Source organism: Ostrinia nubilalis, chromosome 19 (genome assembly GCF_963855985.1).
Source record: "Ostrinia nubilalis chromosome 19, ilOstNubi1.1, whole genome shotgun sequence".
In the NCBI taxonomy this organism is placed as follows: domain Eukaryota; kingdom Metazoa; phylum Arthropoda; class Insecta; order Lepidoptera; family Crambidae; genus Ostrinia; species Ostrinia nubilalis.
The window spans coordinates 5,336,756-5,350,245 of record NC_087106.1 but is presented as its reverse complement, the minus strand read 5'-3'; positions in this window follow the sequence as shown (position 1 = coordinate 5,350,245).

Sequence of the window (13,490 nt, the reverse complement as noted above, 5' to 3'; positions counted from 1 at the left end):
CGCAGTCTGTGGAGGAATACTATCTGTGGTCGCGATCCTCATCAGTGAGGGACCGAGGAAGAAGAAGAAGAAGTATCATACGTGTCCATCGTATGGTACTTAGGTTATGCGAGGCAGGAAGGGTTTACTGCTCCAGCATCCTTCCTTAACTCTATAATTATTGATGGGGATAATTGTGAAATAAATATTTTTATAAAGAAGTTACCCCCTTATTAATAAAAAGTTACACCTAGGAAGAACCTTGGATTAAAATGACATTTCCATACCAAATGACAATTTAAGCCAGAATTCAACTAGTGTGTAACTTTTATTAATAAAGGGGTTAAAGTTTTATTAGGTACTTCTTAAGGGTTTTATTATGGGTTGCTAAAGCGAATAAACCCACAAGACCCAATAAGTCCACCCACAAGATGGACCGACGACCTCATAAAGTTAGCGGGAAGGCGCTGGATGCAGGCCGCCACCAACCGGCCATTGTGGAAATCATTGGGGGAGGCCTATATTCAACTGGACGTCCTATGGCTAAAATGATCATGATGATGATGATGAAAGCGAATAAAGGGCTAATAGCTTGGGTAGTTCATCGTAGGTATAATCCTTTCCTTTTCAATGCTTCTTTTAGTTATATTAATAGATTGTAGTCATAATACATATTCGTATACATGGATGATTGTGTTATACTTTCATTATAATACTTAGTCGAATTACTGCTTTCAAAACGTGAATTAGAACTGGCCCCATAGCAGACATTTTCCTATATCTAAAGGCCTTTTAAAATATATATTGGTTATGGCTATTGGAGCGGGTACCACTTTCCATACATTTGTGCCCATCATCCTTTGGCATGCAGGTAGATGTTCGATAAGAAAGGATTTTACGAAACTCCACCCCTAAGGGTGTAAAACGAGGAAGTCGCGCGCGGCCGCTAGTATTAAATAAAGCGCCTGATAGCATTTAAAGTACCTGCTAAATGGATGCCTGCGAGGATCAGACAAAAATCTCATTTCCGGCGGAAGCTCTCGCGTCTGGCGCACACGCACACCGTAATGTACAGTCAACAGCACAGACTCTACATTTTGTTGCAAAATCGCCCGTATCACAAGGAAATAAAATGCCACAGTTATTAGCTTTACGTACCGTTGTCTGCACTTTGGTGTAAAAAGGCTTTTTTTGTCATTTTCAAATTGACAAAATAAGGCTTCGCTCGCTAATTTCGGTCTGTCACAATTAGCATTAAAAAGGGGGCCGCACAGGCCCCCTTTAAAAAACGAGATGAAAACTATCCTTATTTTCCCTAGATTTCAAATCAGTTAAGAAGTTCAAGTGTAAGAGAACAATCCATTCATAAATTAATCCCCATAAACTATCACATTTATAATTTATTAAGATAGGTTACTCTTAGGTATACACTAAAACTCTGGGGCAAAAAAGTTCACGAGTGGTGACCACGGGCCGGAAGACGTAGTGTGGGCAGCAGGGCCCCCACTAGGTGAACCGACGGCCTGATGAAGGTCATGGCCTGGATGCGGGCGGCGCAGGACCGGTCGTTGTTGTCATTGTGGAAATCCTTGGGAGAGGCCTTTGTCCAGCAGTGGACGTCATTCACGAACCACCAATTGCTATAAAAACTAGTAACAATATTTTACGCATCACGATATTGTGTCACAAATTCACAATATCTATAAAAACCAACATCAAACTTGCAATCATCGCGACAAAACAAAGTGCACTCCAAATAACTCGGTCGCCCGGTGCAATAAAGTGGAGATTCTGATAACTGTCTAGTGCATACAGTTTACAATAATATCGCTGGGAGGAGGGGGGTGACGCTCATTTCTCAGGTTCGACTTCGTATTGATATTGCTGGGTATTACGCGCCGAAAGCTGCTGGCAGTGATGGCTACGAAACGTCTAGACTCGGCACTTCACTAAATATAACAAAAAGACCCAACTCAAAAAAGTGCACTATAAAGTTTATAAAACACACAAACGTAGAAGTCTAACTGAGGACATCCTTATTTGTTTAAGTCGCTCAAAAGAATTTCATGCGGTTTTCACTAAAACTCGTGGAAAAAAAGAGTGTTTCATATGGAGCAGTTTAAGTCTACAATACTTTTTATTCCGATTTTTGCAAAGAAGATGCGCGTGATGATGTATTTCTGTGACAGACCGATACAAACGATAGCACGGGTAAAATCTAGTTTACCGATAAAACGGTTCAATGATAAATGATTCACTTTTTAATGTAGGTAGTCTGGTGTACTGTAGACTGTACAATATGAGTCAAATTAAGGATCTAGAAAACTACTAAAGAAATCGGATATGACGGATATCGGCTCTAGTGCGTAAACTACCATACAAATAGTTCTACGGTTCAGGCTGTATTGTTATGGCGGATTTACACTACGCGGAAATTAGCCGAGTCAAGTCAAAAGTTCATTCATTTGTTTTTTTGACTTGACTTGGCTAATTTCCGCGCAGTGTAAAAGCAGCATTACAGATTTGGATTCATGGGACACAATGCGAAACTAGTACTTTTTATTTTTTACTTTGCCCGCTCTAGTAGAATGTAAGCCCACTTGGCTGGCGGAGTAATATTTGTTTAATCTGCAGCGACGACATCGCGCCGCAGACTATTGCTCGATAATCTAAGCTCTATATTTAACAGTTCGGTATTATTTCGTCCATTATTGAGAGCACTTTGCAAACGTGAAATGCACTGAAATAAACTTTAGAAAGCCCAAATACTATGACGTACTTCTAAATTAAATGATACTCTATGCATATCATAACGGACTCTATTATTAAGGAATGTAACGTCACACAATCGTTTTTTGACCCACAAACGAGTAGCTTTTGGCCTGCCTCCACTGGCTGAATGTCACCACAAACCTCAATCACCGCTGAGTTTGTTGCGGCACTTCTTCTCAGCACTTGCCGAATGTTGGTCTCGAAGCGCTGGTAGGGCAAAACAAGTATGAGACATGTAAAGTCTCCATAAGAGCCAAACCTTTATATTAGTCTTTTATTTTTATTTTTCTTGAAATATTTGCCGATTTGTAAGCACTATTTATTTATTAGTCTACACGTTAAAGACATTTTTGACTTGAAAGCAACCAATGGTGTTGCTTAAAAAACACATTAACGAGTTTTCACGGCATGCTAGTAGAAATAGGCTTATGCCCGATTTCACCATCAATCCTTAATTTTTAAGTGACCCCTTTGAAAATAAAATCCTATTATGTATTTCCATAGGGGTCACATAAAAATTATGGATTGATGGTGAAGACGGATATAAACTAAAAATTACAAGCTATAATATTATACTAATAAAAGAACTTATTAAGGTCTAGGGTTATTTATGCCACTCCAGAATTCCCTGGTGTTCCTTGTATACCCAAGTATGTGTATAATAGTGTAATTGAATGCGGGCCCCGAGCGCTCGCGGGGCCCTCAAATCTACTTACTGCCTCTTTGTATTGACGGTCGAAGCCTGGAGCTACGAAAGTAGAAAATTTTACATGAATATTGTTTTCTTACACTGAAAAAAAATGTTTCGTTACTGCTTACAAAATGTTTCGTTACTGCTTACACAAATGAGTGACTTGCGAACTGAGTGTTAACCTATAACCAAACCTGGTTTAGTTCACTACAAAATAGTTTAATTTACACAAAATTTTATTCCTTATAACCATAGTACCTAGTTAGTAGTTACTCGAGTTCGCTAGACACTCAGTTGTGTAAGCAGTAACCTATTATACTATAACTATTTTTTTCAGTGTAACTTTTTCAGACAATTTTGGTTAATGCTTTCAATAATCAAAATGTGTTGATGATACAACAAACATGTATTCCTGGATGAAAGTCATGTATATTCGACCAAAGGAAGGTTTCATTTAAGAGACATGTTAAAGATGCCCTCAGCCGAGCTACCTATGAGTCATGATAAAGGGTTTACCTATTTTGGTGGGGTATTTACTGAATGAAAAGCTGTTGTAAAATTGAATTCAATAGCCACGATAGCCGAACGGTGAAGGGGTCGGAGTGGCCGACTCGAGATCCGAGGAACGCGGGTTCGAATCCCACCGCCACTCGACTATTGTGGTGAGCCCACTCGTAACACAAGCTTATTTAGCTTAACACGAGGGGCTAACGGGACTATTAGTAATTTGGGCAATACAAATTGCTAATAAATCTTTAAAAAAAAAACTTTTAGGCTGGGTTGCACCATCTTACTTTAACTGTAACAAACTTTTAAAGTCCGTCAGACGCCATATAAAAAACACCGGTTACGTTATAGTTACGGTTAAAGTTAGATGGTGTAACTCAGCCTTATTCTGTTTACTTTGCACAGTCAATACAAACACTCTTTTATTTATATTTTTACCTAATGCAATAAGGAATCTGTGAAAACATAATATTTAGAATCACATTCTAGTAAACATCTTTAATTAAGTATCGTTTAACACTTTCATGGACAGTAACCCAGACTCAATAGAAGTTTCATTGTTATGAATGCTATAGCAGTTCACTGTCCAGTAGGCCTAAGATGCGCGCCGTGATAAGCGGTTATCATGCAATTTTATCGATTTTGCCCATACATTTTGACGTAGATAAAAGTTATCACGGCGCGCATCTTAGGCCTACAGCAAAGTGTTAAGCCACGTAAAGAATGTAACCTGTCCAAATAAATAAAAATAAAAAACAAATACGTAGCTGAAGATACGTACAAACAAGTAATAACACTTGTAAAATTTTCCATGTGCCCGTACTACGAATCTTGCTACGTAATTTCGTAGTACCAAATCGGATGAGCTACGATGAAAGTACTTATCTGTCAAAAATCTTGCTACGTGAATTCGTAGCTTCATCGGGACGGGCTACGTGATAGTGACTGAGTTTGTTGCGCTGCTACTTCTCAGCACTGGCCCATTTATTGTCCAAGCAGTGGTAGGGTTAATACTGGGACGTAAGTGCTTTTTAAAAGCCAACTTGCATAAATAAATGAGTTTTTTTAAACATTATCAAAAATATATTAATATATCGTGGTCAAATAACTGCCTTATCTATACTTATAATAAATCTGTAGATAGGTCAATTCTGTACATGAAATATATTTTCAAAATAACTATCAGGGGGTGATTAGTGATCGATGCTGATGCCAAAAATGCAATCAGTAAAATTTTTGTCTGTCTGTCTGTCTGTTTGTTCCTTATAGAAACAAAAACTACTGGACGGATTTTAACGAAACTTGGTACAATTATTCTTCATACTCCTGGGCAGGTTATAGTATACTTAGGAATTCCCACGGGAACGGGAATTAGCGGGAAAATCTTTTTGTATGAAAAATCTAAACCGCTTAAGTTAGACGCTTGAAATTTGGCATGCAGGTACCTTAGTAAACTTAAAGCTTAGTTACAACAGGATATTGCAAAATTCCCACGAGAACGGGAGTTAGCGGGAAAAAACATTTGTATGAAGAAATCTAAACCGCGTAAGATAGATGAAGGGGGTAAAACGGGACCCACGCGTACGAAGTCGCAGGCGGCCGCTAGTTATGCATAAAAAAATATATTCAAAAGTGTCGTATTGGTTTCTTCGTAAGCTATGTCTTGCTTGTACGCCCCCGGCCCGTAATGACATCACTGAGCGATAGGCGCGCGCGCTTCTGGGAGATTTTTATCTAAGTGCGCCTATTTGTACTTCATAAACATACGTGTATATATATTCGTGATATACAGGCTGCGGAAGAATATACAAGGTTGAATATTTAAATGCAGACTTTTGCCTTTTCCTGCTGCTCTGCTTGAGAGAAATTTCATTAATCTGTAAAAAGTCAGTTCTCAGGCCCGGTGTCAACCAAGGCGGAGCGGAGCGGAGCAGAGCGGAAAAGTGTCGGGTATAGGGTTGGCAGGTGTCCGGCTTTTTGCCGTCTTGTCCGACCAAATATCATGTCATGTCCGGCTTTTGTTAGGCTTTTATGTGGCTGCCACGCCAGGCGAAAGTCGAGCCACAGAATAATATCAAGCGCACGCATCGGGATGTTGGGAAACCAATGATGATAGTACTCACTCGTGAGCTATGTAATTATGACACTAACTAATTGTAAAATGTCCGGCCAAATGAAGCACAGAGTCCTGCTTTGTTGTTTTTGGACCTGGCAACCCTTGTCGGGTAGGTTAACACATTACCGAACAAGCTGACAACATTTTTGTTCATAAATCCTTACTAACAAAAGTTACAGTTGAAAACTGACGCCCGTATTCACAAACGATGCTTGAATAGAGCTCTGTGATTGGTTCGTGTGTCACCCTGTGTGTCCACGCGAACTGTGAGACCTCATAGTCCTCATAGTAATGTTTGTAAATACGGGCGTAAGTGTCCCTCTCACAAGACTTGTAAGTGACTTTTAATATAGAAATTTCATTTTAAACAGCAAATCAACCCTTATGTAAATTATTATTAGTAAGGGGGTAGCCTGGCTTGCACCATCTTACCTTAACTATAACAAAATCAAACGATGGCGTAAGATGCATGTGTTTAGCTCGATACACTAGTCAAAAGGTTTGGAATGCTGGATTCTTTTAAAAATAATTTAATTGCTGCCAATAGTTATAATTCTTACGTGTAGTACCTACTTACGCTCGTATTCACAAACGATACTTGCTTAAGTGAAGCAGCAAATCGAACGCATAGCGTTGAATAGAGTTCTGTGATTGGTTCGTGTGTCACCCTGTGCGTCCACGCGCACTGTGGGACCTCTTAGAATGTTTGTGAATACGGGCGTTAATCTAAGAACAGAGTAGTAATGGATGCCGAATATACTACAGTTAGATTAGATAGCACAGTTATCAACCCAGAAAGGGATCGTAACCGTATAAACTCGAGGCGGTCAGTATTCTTTGTATGAAACTCCATACTGCAACGGACGGTACATACAGGTGACTGTCTTGTTTCTATTTCGTGACCGTACCTTCAATATACGGGACCCCAAAACAGTGTATAAGAAAGAGCATTCCCTCCACGTGCTTCGCAGATGTACGGGCAACTTTTCTAATTAACTTTCTTACAACTTTTCGCCCTCTATCGAAGTGGCTTTTGTTGTACTTCTAATGTTATCTTACTTTTGCGAACGCGTTAACTAGCTAGTTATAGACAAAATAAAGCCGAATCAGTAGGTATTACCTCTGGGATAGTCAGCAGAAAATCGACTCAAAGAGAAATTGAACCGTCTCACTCAATAAGTATCCTTACCTTTGCATATTTCCATTAAATATCTTATCGTGGTAACTTTAGACCGTGTGTTTAGCTTCTTATAAAACTCGTATACAGGGTGACTCGTAATGAGTGAACATCTTTATAAATAGACTAAGAGCTAGTGAACGCCAGACCTACGTTATTTTATAAAGGCTGAAAGTTTGTCAGCGCATGCTCCCAACATAGCTAAGAACCATGGCCAAACATGAAGTTTGGGTAATGGTGGCTTTGGCAGACAGACGGTACTAAAGGTGTGTAAAATACCAACTTAATTACGTCAAAGTATAAAGGCTGATTTTTTGATATTTCCTTCAAAATGTTATTAGAAATGGCATCATTCATTGACAGACACCTACCATGGTGGAAGCCCTTAGCCAGACACCTTGAAGTTCATGAAAATGTAGTCCTACTTACGTCATACTATAAAAGCTGATATTTACATAAAACATTTGAACCATCATTTGATGAAGTTTTCTCATCAGCCAGACACTTCTAAGGCCTCAGCCTCGAACTTAGCGGGCAGCGGGGCGGCGGCGGCGGCGGCGCGGGAGCGGCAGGATCTTATGCGTAAAATCAAATAGACCGGTTCTCGAAAACAGCGGCGCGGCAGCGGGGCGGCAGCGGGCAACGAGCGGGCAGCGGCGAGGGAGCGGGCAACGAGCGGGCAGCGCACTCCTTCTTTTGCCCACAATAAATCGAGCGTTAGGAATAAATTTGAATCGAAATAAAATTGTCGCCGTTGTTCAGACATTTCGTTTGCGAATAAAAACAAATATCTCGACAACACAACCCCGAACACAACACTTCGCCGCTAAAGCGCCGCGCGAGCTGCCCGCTTGTTTCGAGAACGGGTCTGCGTTGCCCGCCCCGCTCCAGCGCCGCCGCCGCTCCCGCCCCGCTGCCCGCTAAGTTCGAGGCTGAGGCCTGATGGTTCCTTCGCCTTGCCAGACAGCTTTTAGGGTGGCTCAAAGTGCGAAAGCGAGGCAGTATAAATATTGTATTTTGTACTTTTTCTTAAGTTAATCAAGTATTTGAGTCTGTAAATCATCATATGTTGATGAGCTGATGATGGAAGGTAAGTACAACTCCTTAAGGCTTAGGTAGGTAATCCCTAATTTTAAAGTGATTACCTCTGAAAGTTGCCTAGAGTAAAGTTTACTCTAGGAACTTTACTCTAGGCGTTTAGCAACTATTTCGAAGAGAAAATTTGTGGCACCACATTTTCCGTGTATGTAAATTCTAGTGAGGATTTGGGGGTCCTAATTCAATATAGAATTGTTATAGAGTTATTTGATACTATAAATTTGATTATACTATGCATAGTAATAGATATATCGTGATGGTTTCGCTGGAAGGATACTCTGCAGCGCAACCACTTTCAATAACAAAATGCGGCGAAACCTGAGACAGTTTTTTTTTAAATAGGACTAGAATTTTATAGACATTTTATAGATATATTTTAGAAACTTACACTAGTTAAATCAAAAGTAGTTCCGCCGGGGAGCATGATGTGAATTATCCTACAACTTCTAAGCGTTAAGGAGTTATACCTTCCATCAACATGGGATGATGACTAGCTGATGCAAACACCCAAATAACTTTAGAAACTATACTTATACATATACTATACTGGTTAAAGAATTGTCCTCCAACTCTTAAGCCTTAAGGAGTTGTAGGTACTTACCTTCCATCATCAGCTCATCAACATACAGACTCAAATACTTGAGTAACTTAAGAAAAAGTACAAAATACAATATTTATACTGCCTCGCGTTCGCACTTTGAGCCACCCTAAAAGCTGTCTGGCAAGGCGAAGGAACCATCAGAAGTGTCTGGCTGATGAGGAAACTTCATCAAATGATAGTTCAAATATTTTATGTAAATATCAGCTTTTATAGTATGACGTAAGTAGGACTACATTTTCATGAACTTTAAGGTGTCTGGCTAAGGGCTTCCACCATGGTAGGTGTCTGTCAATGAATGATGCCATTTCTAATAACATTTTGAAGGAAATATCAAAAAATCAGCCTTTATACTTTGACGTAATTAAGTTGGTATTTTACACACCTTTAGTACCGTCCGTCTGCCAAAGCCACCATTACCCAAACTTCATGTTTGGCCATGGTTCTTAGCTATGTTGGGAGCATGCACTGACAAACTTTCAGCCTTTATAAAATGTTGAGAGGGGCTATGTGTGGTCAATTAAAGGCTGACTCCAAATTACAATGAACATTTATTTTGAAAACGGACGGTCTTATATAGGAAAATATTTACAATATTAGACAAGGACAAAACATATACCTATTTCAGAGATAACATCTACAAACATTTTAGGGTGAGACAATAAAACGATTACCTACAAACATTATAATAAACGGTCAGAGCGAGACAGAAGGAGAACAGTATGTCTATTTCACACTACACAAATATAAATAAGATGGAGGGTACACAAATTATTGATACTGAATTTAGAATGAGATAGCCTGAACTTACAAATACATCTGTTTCATACGACATGGAAATAACACTTAAAGGACGGTACACGAATATTAATTAATAAGCAAGATAGATAAGGACAGCAAGAAGTTAGTATAGGTTTGTTTCACACAACATAAATATTATACAAAAACAAGGGTACTTCAAGAAATAAATAAAAACAGATTACCGACATATTAAAATAAAAAGTCTAGTAGTAGTCTAGGGCAAAGCAGCTCTCATCGTCCAGTGCGGCGGTGCTGCCGGTATGATGCGGACGTATGTCATGTGGTGTCGCCACATAGCTCCCCCTCAAGCGAAGCGTACAACTGGTTTCACTATTCTTCCGGATCGTGTTCTCGTCGCGGTTGTAGTGGTCGCGGGCGTCTTCGTAGTGATGTCGGTAGTGATGTTGTGATCGTTAATGTCTTCGTTGAGTGTGTAAGCAGGCTTTAGTCGATCGATCGAGACGTTGACTTCGCGGTCGGGTAGTTTTATGCGAAATACTTTGTCATCTCGCCGTATCACAGGATACGGGCCTTCATACGGCGCTTGCAGTGATCTTCGGCCGGAGTCGACGCGCAGAAATACACTTTCGCAGGATTGAAGATCTTTGTGCACGAAAGTTTTAGTGTTGTGTCTTACTGGTTCAGCGGCTTTGAATTCGTTGATAGTGTGGCGTAATCGTTCCACGTAGGTGTAGTCCATATTTTGTAGTGACGTCATCGGGGTGTTATTGAAGAAATCTCCCGGTAATCTTATGTTAGTTCCGTAGGTCAGTTGTGCGGCGCTTACTCCGGTGTCTTGTCTTGTTGCAGCTCGTAGTCCCAGCAGAACGGTAGGTAAAGCGTCAAGCCATTTAGTGTTACGGCTGTTTAGGCTCGCAGTAAGGGCGGTCTTGAGAGTTCGGTGCCACCGTTCTACAATTCCATTGGACTGCGGATGATATGCGGTAGTTCTTGTCTTCTCTATGCCAAGTAGTTTAGTGAGTGATGTGAAAAGTTGGCTCTCGAACTGGCGTCCTTGGTCACTCGTCAGTGTAGAGGGACACCCAAATCGTGAGATCCATCCTTCGTAGACGTGTCTGGCTACTGTCTCGGCGGTTATCTCGTGCAGAGGTACGGCTTCTGGCCAACGGGTTGTGCGGTCTATCATTGTGAGTAGATATCTATGGCCATGCTGTGAAGGCGGTAGTGGCCCGACGATATCGACGTGTAGGTGTTGAAATCTCTCAGTTGGTGGAAATGAGGTATAGTTGCTGCTGGTATGTCGATTTATCTTGACCTTTTGACATGGTATGCACGCTTTTGTCCAGTTGCTGATGTCGGCGTTCATCGATGGCCAAAAGTATCTTTCAGTGAGCATTTTTCGGGTTGTGCGAATGCCAGGATGACTTAAGTTGTGTATTGCGTTGTATGCTATACGTCGAAAGTCTTGAGGTAGATACGGCCTTACGTTTGCGGTAGATGTCTCACAGTACATACTTGCACTATTAGACATCGCAATTTTCTTGAAGTGTAGATTGTCTTGCTTCATAAGTGTTGTTAAATTGCTGTCTTTTTCTTGTGCCAATGCAAGTTGATCGTAGTCAATAGTACTCGGGCATGTTATGTCTTCTATGCGAGAGAGCGAGTCTGCAACAATGTTCTCTTTCCCACTTATGTGACGAATATCACTTGTGAACTCACTGATAAATAGTAGCTGGCGGGTACGACGTGGAGTTTCAGTGTCAGATGTTTTCTTCAGCAGGGCGTAAGTGATTGGCTTGTGGTCGGTGAATATAGTGAGCTGCCTGCCTTCAAACATTTTGCGAAAATGTTTTACTGCCATGTAAATTGACAGTAGTTCTCGGTCGTACGTCGAGTATCGTTGTTGCGTATCGGAGAATTTCTTTGAAAAGTAGCCCAGTGGTTGCCACTTGTCATGCTGGTATTGTTGTAGCACAGCTCCGGCGCAGGTGTTAGATGCGTCACACATAAGAGCTATCGGTGCGTCGTATGCGGGATGCGCGAGTAAAGCTGCGGTTTGAAGGCTAACTTTACACGCTTCGAATGCTTGTGTAGCTTCATCAGTCCATACAATCTTTGTTTTATCGTTTTTCTTGCTATTATGTAGGTACGCGTTCAGTGGAGCTTGTATAAATGCGGCTTGTGGTATGGCGTCTCTGTAGAAGTTGACAGTGCCGAGGAATCTTCTCAGTTCTTCGATAGTATTAGGGCGAGGGAATGCACTGATTGCACTCACTTTCTCATCAGGTGGTTTAATGCCGTGCTGTGACACCATGTAGCCCAGAAACTTGACTTCTTCCTGGCCCAGTGTACATTTCGATGGATTGATAGTGATTCCGTATTCGTTCAGCTTACTCAACACGGTGCGAAGGTGGAGAATGTGGGCTTCTTCAGTTTCAGAACTGATCAAGACGTCATCAATGAATGGGAAAACGTAATCGAGCCCTTGTAGCACTTCATTTATGAACCGTTGAAAGGTTTGTCCGGCGTTCTTCAAACCTGGGCACATTCTCGGGAACTCAAACAGGCCGAAGGGAGTAATTATTGCTGTCTTCTCGATGTGAGCGCTGAATACTGGCAGTTGCTGGTAGGCTCTGTTGAGGTCTATGGTGGAGAATATCTTCTTTCCGTTGAGTTGATAGGTGAAGTCTTTAAGACGTGGCACAGGGTAGCGGTCAGGTTTAGTGGTAGAGTTGAGTCTTCTATAATCGCCGCATACCCTGATGTCACCGTTCTTCTTGGGCACTACGTGCAGTGCACTTGCCCACGGGCTTTTGCTCGGTCGGCATAGGCCCTGTTCCACCATGACCTCAAATTCTTTTTTTACAGCTGCGTAGCGATGAGGCGGAATGGGTCTTGCTTTGCAGTATAATGGTGGTCCGGTTGTTTCTATATAATGCTCGACGCAGTGTTTCGGTGTTTCTTTCATTGTTGATATCCGAGTTATTTCAGGAAATTCAGCTAATATATCGTGATATTTCTGACTGCTGTCGATGCTTCGAATTGTTGGTGTAGGGTAGTTTGAAATCTTTGTCTTCACTGATAAGTTTGTGACTTCATCTCTGAGGCTTCTACCCGCAATATCTACGAGTATCTTGTGATATTCTAAGAAATCAGCTCCAATTATCGGTTTGCTGACGGCGGCTATGATGAATTTCCATCTGAATGGACAACGTAGGCCAAGGTCCAACTCGAGCGTCTTCTCACCGTAGGTAGGTATTATAGTGTTGTTAGCTGCATACAAATTGAACGTTGTAGGCTTCATTTGCTGGCTGCTTCTCTTGGGAATGACGGAGATGTTCGCACCGGTGTCGATCAAAAACATCAGTTTTGTTTTCTTGTCGGTAACGAAAAGACGGTGTGATTGAACTCTAGCGCTGGTGCCCGTCTCTGCCAACGCTAATGCTAGTTTTCCGGCACATTTTTCTTCATGAATGTACAATTGTCTGCACATTTTCTTGCGTTGTGGCCAAACTTGCGATGATAGTAGCAGTACGGCGAGTTGCTGGGCGTCTGGCTTCGGTTGCGGCTATTCGATCGAGATGCTTGCCGATTCTGTCTCCAGTTTCGATAGGGCGAACGTCCTCGTTGGTTATTGTGCGTCACTAGTTGCGTAATAGCTTCTGTCAGCTTGTCGATCTTGTCTTCTAACGCGTTGTATCTTGAAGATGATGAGTGTGGACGGTCGATGGCGAAAACTTCTTGTTGTTGCGCAGCAGGGAGTAAATGTTGACGATGATTATGTAGCAGC